This window comes from Bombus vancouverensis, chromosome 8 (genome assembly GCF_051014615.1).
Source record: "Bombus vancouverensis nearcticus chromosome 8, iyBomVanc1_principal, whole genome shotgun sequence".
NCBI classification, from domain to species: Eukaryota; Metazoa; Arthropoda; class Insecta; order Hymenoptera; family Apidae; genus Bombus; species Bombus vancouverensis.
Window position 1 is genome coordinate 1,167,146 of NC_134918.1, and position 10,599 is coordinate 1,177,744.

Genomic DNA, 10,599 nt, shown 5'->3' on the forward strand with positions numbered 1-10,599 from the left:
AAAATTGAGATATAAAAGATTCGTATATATTTATAATAAAATACGAAAGTCGATCATTTTTTCTTCACGCGCATAAGAAGATTCAGAGAATAGGTCGAAATATACGAAGCCCTTCATTTCGGATTAAATCCCGCAGGCGTTTCCTAACGAGGAAATCTCCCCATCTCTATGCTGTTTATCCTCGCCTAGTACACGTTGGGCGTTGTTTACATGCGTAACAGCCCCGGTCGTGACATTACTTTGAAGTGTCGCATCTGCGGTTACCCAAGAACACCCTGCGGTGAATATTGTGGAAATGGGTAAGAGAACTTTGCGTTGCTATTTAATCCCTTCGCATTGCGCGCGTTCGCGGCCGGTAACGCGATTTCGAGTGGAGATTTTAAACGTAGGACAGAGGAAAATGTTTCATTGTGCAACGCACCCTCTCTATCCCTTCTTTGTATGTATCTTTGTGCACCGCTCTTAAGAAACATCTTCGAACATGGCAAGGTGAATACTGTATGGGTTGGGCATTTGTATGCTTCTTTTTGTCAGTATTTATTCATTTTTTAGACATAAGTGGGTATTTGTGGTGAGTGGTTGGAAGATGTTTTGTTGTGTTTTGAATGTGAAGTGTTAGTTATCTAGGTATTACAATATAGTTTATGGCTATTGAATTAGGATTACATGTAGAGCCTTCATTTTTATAAACATAATATGTCACGTACCTATTTATGCTTACATATAATATGTTAAATAAATAGAAAATTATTCTCGGTTGTGTTTTTCCATCCCAAAAATCGCATAAAAGCAACGTCTTCAAATAGAAATATCCATTTAACTTTACTCGTTGGTGTGTTAGTTGAACACGAAATATCATCCTTATAAATAAAACATACATAGATCCGTTACAAAATTAAAAATGTAATACTATATGTTTGGTTAAAATAATGTATATACGATTCTGTTTAACGATGCACTTTGTAATCTTAATACAGTCAGTAATCTTTAAAACGTAACCTTTTGGTTGTCTACATACCGTTTAAGGCTTATTATGTGTTCAAAAAATGTTCGTGTGAAGCAATAGATATCTACCCTTTGCCAAAAGGTTCAGCCGCTCAAATTTAATCCTACGCAATCCCACTAGACGGCACACATTCATTCTCATCGTCTCTCCACATAAATCCACGAAACCTTCTTCTTTTTTCTAAACTCAATGACACTTTTGCTTCCCGACACTGATCCCGCAACAGCAGTTCAAAGTGTTTATTGTAATATCTCGTATGGTGGACCCACTCCCTCGGAACCTATCCATTGGCTCATGTGGGAAAGCTCGGATTTCGTTCGAAGAATGCCAGACATTACATACACCCATTTTCTGGCATCAACTTATGGAGCACAGATAGGCACCTTGGCTTCTTGATGCTTGAAAATGTTTTCCTTTCGAATAACTTTCGTGTATTATGGTATATTAGGCTAACCTTTTTGCAAAATTTTATTATTTCCAGTAATGAGTTTATAGAGTTTATCAAAAATCATGATTTTGATCATTTATAAAAGTAAAATGTAATAAATTCTATATCATACTCTTCAAATTACTAATTTTTTACTAAATTTATGTGTACAGTAGATAATCTGTAACTTCTATATACATTTTTAAAATGCTTCATTATACTGGTAGTGATGAAATTTCGGATAAGTTTTATATAGCATATCGTACATTCATTATGCGCTTTCTACGATACGTGCCGAAACACCTTTGTGACGTTATATAGTGGCTACAAAAAGCATTTGCATATATTCTTATTTTCCAACAAACCATTTTTTTACCTGCTTTTACATTTTCTTTCCATAGCGTCAAATTGTCATAGTCATGTGACAGTATTACTAGATAGTATGAAATGTAATATAGATAAACTTGTATCTAATTAATTAGTGTGTGAATACTATAATAAATACAATGGTGTATAAATATCTCCTGTAGCGATAGTCAAATTTGAAACAACATCCCCAACTCCATCATTTGAATATCTTAAAGTACACTCTTTTTCTACTTGAAATGCCCATTATCTTTCAAGCATCTTTAAAAATTTAGCATAGTTGCAATAAAAATTTCGCACAAACTTAACATATGCATGCATACGTATATACATAAGTACATATACGCGTTGAGCGCTTAGGCAAAAGCGAAGGCGAACCTTAATAAAGCGTCAACAGACGCCAGTACATCGTGTATCCCGGGGTGTCGAATAATGGGATGGTCGTGTTCGGTATCGCTATAATGGCGTTTCTCTCTCTCTCTCTCTCTCTCTCTCTCTCCGCATTGACAATAGGTCGGCTAGGTCAAGTGTGCGTATACTAATCATGTTCCTGGTCAGAGCCGAGGGCCGAGAATGTACCGAGAAAATGTGAACTATGCATGAGGTACAATGCCCCTCTCACACTTTCGGCCAGATGCTACGGATATTTTCGGACCTTAGCTGGATCAGAGTACTATACGTTACACGGTGAAACGTTGCTGCACATCAATGAAGATGGATTGAAAGGGAAATAAGAGAAAATAACGAACTTTCGAACGTAAGTTCGGTTTTTGGTAGTTTAAAAAATTTTCCTGCGCATTTGAAGTAATCCAAGAAATCCATTGATATTAGATATTGGCCAACAGTTTGGGTTGAATTATTTAATTTTATAATTTCAAACTGCATTTTATATTTTTTATACCTTTTAATGCACACATTTTTCACCAATTAGCAAAAATTATTAACTTTTGTACGAGTAAGAAATGTCTAATCAACATAGATCCTAAAAACAATATACAGTCGATGGTAACGAAATATGAATCGTTGATTAGTCATTTTTTACTCTTCCCGGTAGCTATAAATTCTTTAAATATCAGATACTTTTCCTTTAACATTTTGCACATGTACTTATAGTATCTTGGTAGCTATCGAATACATAAAGATGAATGATTAAAATAATCAGTTAAACTAGAAACAATTTATACCAGTACACATACATATATTATAGGCAGATGCCTTAAGAGAGTGAATAATACATATATACGTATAATATACAGGGTGTCCAATTTTAATCCATAGATGCGAATTGCTAGGAAACCCGTTATATAAAAAATGGTTCAGATAGGAAGTGAATGGTATCGAGAGAGTTATAATCTGATGTAATTAGTTTTCCTATAGACTAGTAGAGGTCATGTGAAGGTGACATATGTTTTATTGGATGGAATCATACAATTTTTAGCGCATTAATCGATCTCTTTTAACATTCTGTATAAAAATTATTAATCTATACATATCGAAAAACCGTTAGTCTATCAGATTTGTTAACTTTCATTTTGTAAAACCTATAAATACGAACGTTATACTGTACGTCTCTCCTTGTGATTTGCAATTTTTTATAGTTCATCTCTATATAACCTGTGTGTGTCTATCTACCGAGAAACTACGTAGTTACACCATACCAAGTCTCCCTTGAAGTCATTCAATTTCTGTCTGAAGATTCTTCTGTACGATTACCAATAATTCTCATCGATTAAAATCAGACACTGTTGCGTATTATCGACTAAAGAGCAACCGGTCAGGTCAAACCGATCGGTCGATATCGCGTACCTCGAATGACTTAACGTTTAAGGTGGAGGAGATGGAATAACTCGAGTGTTAGATTTAGACGGCACTTTGTTTGTATTCGTTGTAGCACTTAATCGAACTAAGTTGGAACTTTGTCGTCCTGTGTCTGTAGTCTTCGTTGCTTGTAGTTGAACTCAGTAAGGACTCTGTCGTCCTGTGTGTACTGTCCGATGGTAGCTTTTCCCTGGCCTCGAGTCATTACGTTTACTGCCCTGGGAGGACCGGTAATTCGGAATTTCTTAATAAGGGAAATGAGCCTGTCCGTGCCATAAACGGACGGCCAACTAAAATTCCGAACAGACACCCTATATGTAATATAAATATAATATAAGTTGAAATTAAATAATCAAATTCAAGCCTGACTCAAAGTGTTGCAACAAGTGCTGTGTAGTTTCTTCGGTTCTACTGTTTTCGTGTCACATTTTAAGGATCATTGTGAAACTTGATTTACGTTAATTGTAATAGACAAGTATATGATAATAGTCGTCTTATTTATCGATAGCGATGTTTATAATTTTATGGGAAATTTAAAAGTATAACAAAGGTATATATGTACAAAATGCACTTAATGTGTAAAGATATTGCATGAAACATCTATAACAAAGCGCCATTATACCTAATATTTAGCGAATGAAGCAGTGAACGAATTCATTTATATTTGCATATCTTTAGTTACATTCACTAAAATGTAATAATATAAACATTCACAGTATATTCACTATATTGCCTACTTATTTACACATTTCACTGAAAAAATTCATCAAAGAAAAATTCGTCTAAAATCATCTAACATCATCCAAATCGTAATTTCGATATACTATGTAAAGGTTTCCATCGTCCGTGAGGAAGTTAGCTAGTATCAAGAGATCGAACCAACGATGTCCATCATCGGGAAGAGGAGGAACAGAGAGAGAGAGAGAGAGAGAGAGAGAGAGAATGATAGACGCTCGGCAAAGACAAACGAGAGGTAGGAGACGCGTTATCGGATAATTTTCGTGGATTCCCAGCTAAACTAGCGAAATGATGGATCGACTTGCAGAGGAGCGGCTGAGTCGGAAGATCGGTAACGTGTGAAATTTTTGAAAGGCAGGTTAAGCGCGATCTCGCGCTCGACCGTGCGTGCACGTTAGGTACACACGTTGCTCCAACAATTTATGATCTTCCAGTCTCCCTTCTCTTCTCTTTGCATACTCCTTATTTTCTGCAGATTCAAATTCTTGTTAGTTTTCATCAAATTTCATCATTTCCTAATTCTGATTGCACATCAAGAAAATCATTGCTGATTGCAAGCTTTTCATTTTATAAGGTAAGATTGGTTCGTAATTTGTTAAGGCTTAACATTGTTTCATTTATCATTCTTTTCAGTCAATTTACATTATCGAATTTTGTTTTTTTAACATTGAGGTTACGAAAGAGAATCTGGAAAAGTGTGCTTTGGATATATTTCCTTCGTTACTTTTCCATTTATTTAAATCTTACAATTTTTGAAAATTTAAAGAATATTGAAATGTTCAGAGCTATGATAAACTATTTTGTTTGAAATTGTGAAGATTTGTTTCATATCTTTCATTTGCGTAGTAGGTTTCTGAAAGGTATTATCTAGAATCGTAGGTAATAGAATTGTATTATTCTGATACAATTTTTCATTTTAATACAATGCAAAATACCAATATTAAGGCAATGCGACATGATATTATACAATAGGTATTAAAGATACAATCAAATCTTTTTAATATTTATTTTAATTCTTTCATACATCGGAGAAACGACACGTTATTACAACTGAAGCTTCAAATAATTATCACATTGCAAGAAACCAATATTCTTAACGTTAGTTAAAAATTCTGTACTAATTTATCTATTTAAAAAGTTCATTTATATTTTTTTCTGTTAAATGATAGATAAATTATATTTGGTATTACAAAACCTTGTGTAGACGATACTCCAATATTGTATTTTCCAATACTTTAGAAATAGAATTTGTATAATTATAAGATTTGTGCCTGTTACCACAGTTATATTTATTCCTACTTCTAACTAGACTTCAGAAATAAGTCTATTTCTTTATCGTTGATACGTACAGTGACGTACAAAATGAAATAATATTTGACAATAGTAATCGATTATATTACCTATAATATATATACCTCAAAATAAATAATTGCTACAAACATGATGAAATAAATTGATATAAAAATTATCAATTAATCCTCAATTTTAAACAGCCTTTTCTCTGCTTCTATATATAGTTGCAATGTTTTGTTCCATTTTTTCTATACTTAGTAAATTTTGATTATTCATAGATGTATATAGAAATATAAGTTTTATACGATATTACGTCTTTCTGGCATTCTTTTAATTATTCTTACCCTTTTGACTTCCTCTCCAAATTCAAGTTTGTCAATCTTTCTCTTTCTCTATCCGTCTGTCTGTCTGTCTATCTGTCTGTCTCTCTCTTACCATGTCCGTGGATTTCCCCATCTTCCCTGGTAACAGCAACTCTCGAAATCGCGTCAGCATTTAGCCAGCAGTATATTAGGCGAAATACAAGCGGATATCCTCTCACGGGCCATTACTGTTACCTTTGATCATCGCATGACCGGAGAGTGGTTAACGCTGCGTCATCAGAGCATGAATTTCTCTCTATCTGCCCAGTATAATTTACAATCCGTGCCGGCTTTCTCGCTGAACGTCCGAACCTGGATAGACCTCCTTCTCCCCGACCCCATGGAATCACCCTACTAGCGACTGTTATCGATGTAGGGGTTAAACTTTTCGTTCACGCGCTCTGACTGGAGTTAAGGCTCCTCTCTGTTGCGAATTTTTATATACATATGTGTACTAACTTATTGGGGTTTTGCACTGTGAGCATAAAAAAGCAACATACAATATACTGTGATTACGAAAGGTATTGGCATATATTTTCATTGGAAAATAACGTTCTTTTATCGGGTTCTACATTTCATTGATATAATATCAAATGTTTGTAGTCATATAAAGGTACTACCAAATGATACGGGTCTTAATGTATCTGGACGTACTTAATATCTTTATATACACGATTGCAGAAATAAAAGTTAAATAGAAATTCGTTTCGCTTATTAAAAATTATAACGAGTATTCCACTTCGGATATGTTATACATTTTTCTATATTATATACATTCTGCGTATTTTTGTACCTTTAAATATCCCATAAATACAAAAGTTGCATTTTTTAAACTCGCATTCTATAAAAACCAACAAATTCAAGCTATTACCAAGATTCTCTTACATAATTCAACTAATATTATTAGTAATTTTTTACAAGTGATAAGATAAGAAAAAGTTATTAGCAGATACTAATAAATTATTTTATATAATATCTAAGGTTTGTAAAAATAATGTAACTATCTAATATGTAATAAAAGGTAATTTTACGTCGAAAAGATTGCTTTTAGGACTTATGATGATTAGACTCTATCATCCTCTTGATGATTAGATAGGTACTATAAACCCTTTAACTCTCTGAGGCATAGCTTTTTAAGACAAAACAGATCTTTAGTTACACAGAAATTTTATTTAGAATTACGTTCATTCTGGGTGAGTTGTGGATATACACTGACCAAATTACATAATACACGTTTCTTCCTGTGCGTCTATTAAACGTATGTTAATCATTAATGTTCGAAATCAGTGAGGTATATCGTAAACTTCTGTAATTCGAATTACCTTAATATGTCAAGGTAGGATGAAAAAGATTCCACTCTGCATACATATATGTATATATATGTCGGAGATGAAATGAAAACCGGAGCCTTCCCTATGCAATTTTGAGGAAGCCTTCTAATGCTTCAGCCCAGATTTTATCACAACTGTAATTAAGTAATTGTCATCTGTAATTGTTTGACATTTGTGAAAAGCGAAAGTGGGTTCGAGGTGACAACTGGTCACGGTCACGGGATAAACGTTTTGCTTGATGAAGACAGAAATTGCCTAGTATCGGCGTTTGGATCTTTCTCGATGTTTCCAAAGAGTATATAACAAACTTTTGACAGATATTGCCTAGCAACAACGATTGGGGTTAGGTTGTATTTTAATATTGGTAATGTATAGATCAATTCTGCATGAGAATGTTCCGGTCAATTTAAATCTATAAATGTTCGTTTTCCACGTACCCTAGTAAAATTTAGTGAAATGAAAGTTTAAACGAGCATTCTTTCAATGTTTGTTCGAATGCTCTAACAATGCTGCGAAAAATGTTTGTTCGATTCTTTTAAGTGCAGAAGAGTGAGCAAGTGGTTTTATTGAGCATTCCTGCATATGTTTAGTTTAGTGTAAATGACGATAAGAAGCAATCGATGATGTACGACTTCCGACTATTTTTAATATTTAATAAACATCATCTTCAGGTAGTGTCACTCTACAGAGATACTTTAATTCAAATTCATTTTCACCGATTAAATTCCATCCATTGACTTCCGAAACTAATAGAGATTTGGTAGTCGAAGATAAGTTTTCCACTGAACATAACAATGCAGGTTTAACGTCGATGAGACAGTAGTCTTTAAGGGGAAGTATCTTATTTTTTATACCGACTTTGGAAAAGAAGGAAGGTATAATTCGACGAGTATATTCTCCTTTTTTATGAATGTGCGCCGATTTCTCCGAAACGGCCTGATCAATCGGGATGATTCTGTTTGCATCTTATGAGACATGTTTTCTCGCTGGCCCGGATACAACACTTTTTGAATTTGTTTTTTGTAAACTATCTTTTTTGCAAAAATCCATTTTTCACGGGCGTTCGTCCATTACTCAGGATTGGATCGAGCTATTGGGATAAAACCTCTTGCAACTTCTAAGGATAGTTCACCGATCGATACCGTTTGCCAATTCTCTCCCACTCCTTTGCTTTTAACTATTGTTATTGCAAATGGCCTATTGTTATTCGCCGATTTCATTTCGCTGTGTCTCTTCGTTTCTCCACAAAGTCGTCGCTGGAAGATATAAAATTCGACAGTTTCTTTACAATACTGCCTCTGGAAGCGTACATTGTCCGTTCCTCTACATAGGCTTGTCGTTCTAAACTGTCTTGATCCATGTCAACGAGGTAGATTTGGCACCTTAAAAAATATTTGTTAAAACCAATGACAGCTCTATTTGGTATAATCCCTTGTAATATATGTAATAATATTTCGGCCCAACTTAGCATAAGCGGTAACATTCTTCGTTCAACGTCTCCATAACCTCACGTCGCCTGAAATGTTGCTACTACTGGAGATATCGGAATGTAGCTATCGGGAACTTTGAATTTTCTCCCAATCGTCAGATTTTATAATATTGATCGTTTAACTAAAAAATGTGAGATAAAAGATTTTTTGCCAAAAAAATATTACCGTCTTTGAAAAGCGTTAGAAAGTATGAAATAATTTCTATTTTATTTGTTTTTTATTTAGCACATATGCAACAGCGGCATTAGATTACACATTTACTTATTAAATAATATACTTGTCGGGTTAACATTAGGATTTAAGGCGCGTAACGATTCTTCGTTTGAATTAGCCATTGTTTTACAAAACAGAGAATATATTTACACGAATAAACAAGGTTTTACAAATATTATGAATAATGAATTTTTATAAATGATATGATTGATTAACAAATGATAAATTAAATTATTAATTAGATTAAAGAATAATAAGTTTTATCGAACAATAAAAGAAACGAATAATATATCTTACGATTTACTAATTTAACGAATAATGAAAATTAACGATTGATAAATTTACAAATATTGAATTTAATTTACGCTATAAACAATGATCCGGGGTTCAAACGAATCCACGGTCAACGGGAAAACTTTAAACAATTTTTATAACACAAAAATACGTTTGCTGAATCACTCGGAGAAATTACTCGATGTATCACTTTCCAAGGCGATCACACGAATGCCTCTCTGATTAAAATCTTTTTCGTAATACGACTGCATTTGTTTGTTATATTCTCGCTGGAAACATCGAGAAGGTTCCAATCGTTGTTGCTAGGCAATATCTGTCAAAAGTTTGTTATATACTCCTTGGAAACATCGAGAAAGATCCAAACGCCGTTGCTAGGCAGTTTCTGTCTGGAGATTGATTCCTCATACAACGTGTGTCCCATTATATCGACATCTCTAAAGTACAATTCTATGTGATTTCTAGGGAGAACAATACAACCAATTCACACCTTCGTCAGGCAAAACGTTTATCCCGTGACCGTGGCTACGTTCAGCGACCAGTTGTCACCTCGAACCCACTTTCGCTTTTCACAAATGTCAAACAATTACAGATGACAATTACTTAATTACAGTTATGATAAGATCTGGGCTAAAGCATTAAAAGGCCTCCTCAAAATTGCATAGGGAAGGCTCCGGTTTTCATTTCATCTCCGACATACTAAATATATTGCAACCTTCTCTAAAGCGGCGCAAGATTAAAAATACTACTAATATACAGCCTATTTCCATTTCTAATTGTATAACATCAGTAATTGTAACGATTGTATTTTAAGTTAGTAACAAGTTTGTTGTATGTATAATTCCATTAACCTGTAGGTACACTATTAATACATCGAGCATTTGCATCCTCACGGATACAAGCGGTGTTTTTCAGTTTGGCAACTATCAAAAAATGTTTCTAGTCACTTTATGATATACTATATTGCTATTTAATGTAAATTTGTTGAGATTCGAATAACATATATATATAAGCGAGTGCACATTTTTTACCATACTGGAAGCATTTTAAACGGATAATCTAACTGTTGTTGTATACATGTCTAAATAATATATACGAATAAAATAAAAATTAGAAGTTGGTAATATTTTTTGTGCCAAAAGTTTTTTCATTTATTTGTTCAAGAAAATTGCAACGAAACTCTGTACGAACGTTCGTCCGCGTTCATTGTAAAGACATAGAGCATTCTTAGAGCATTCAGACGTCTGATTTCCGATTCGGCGAT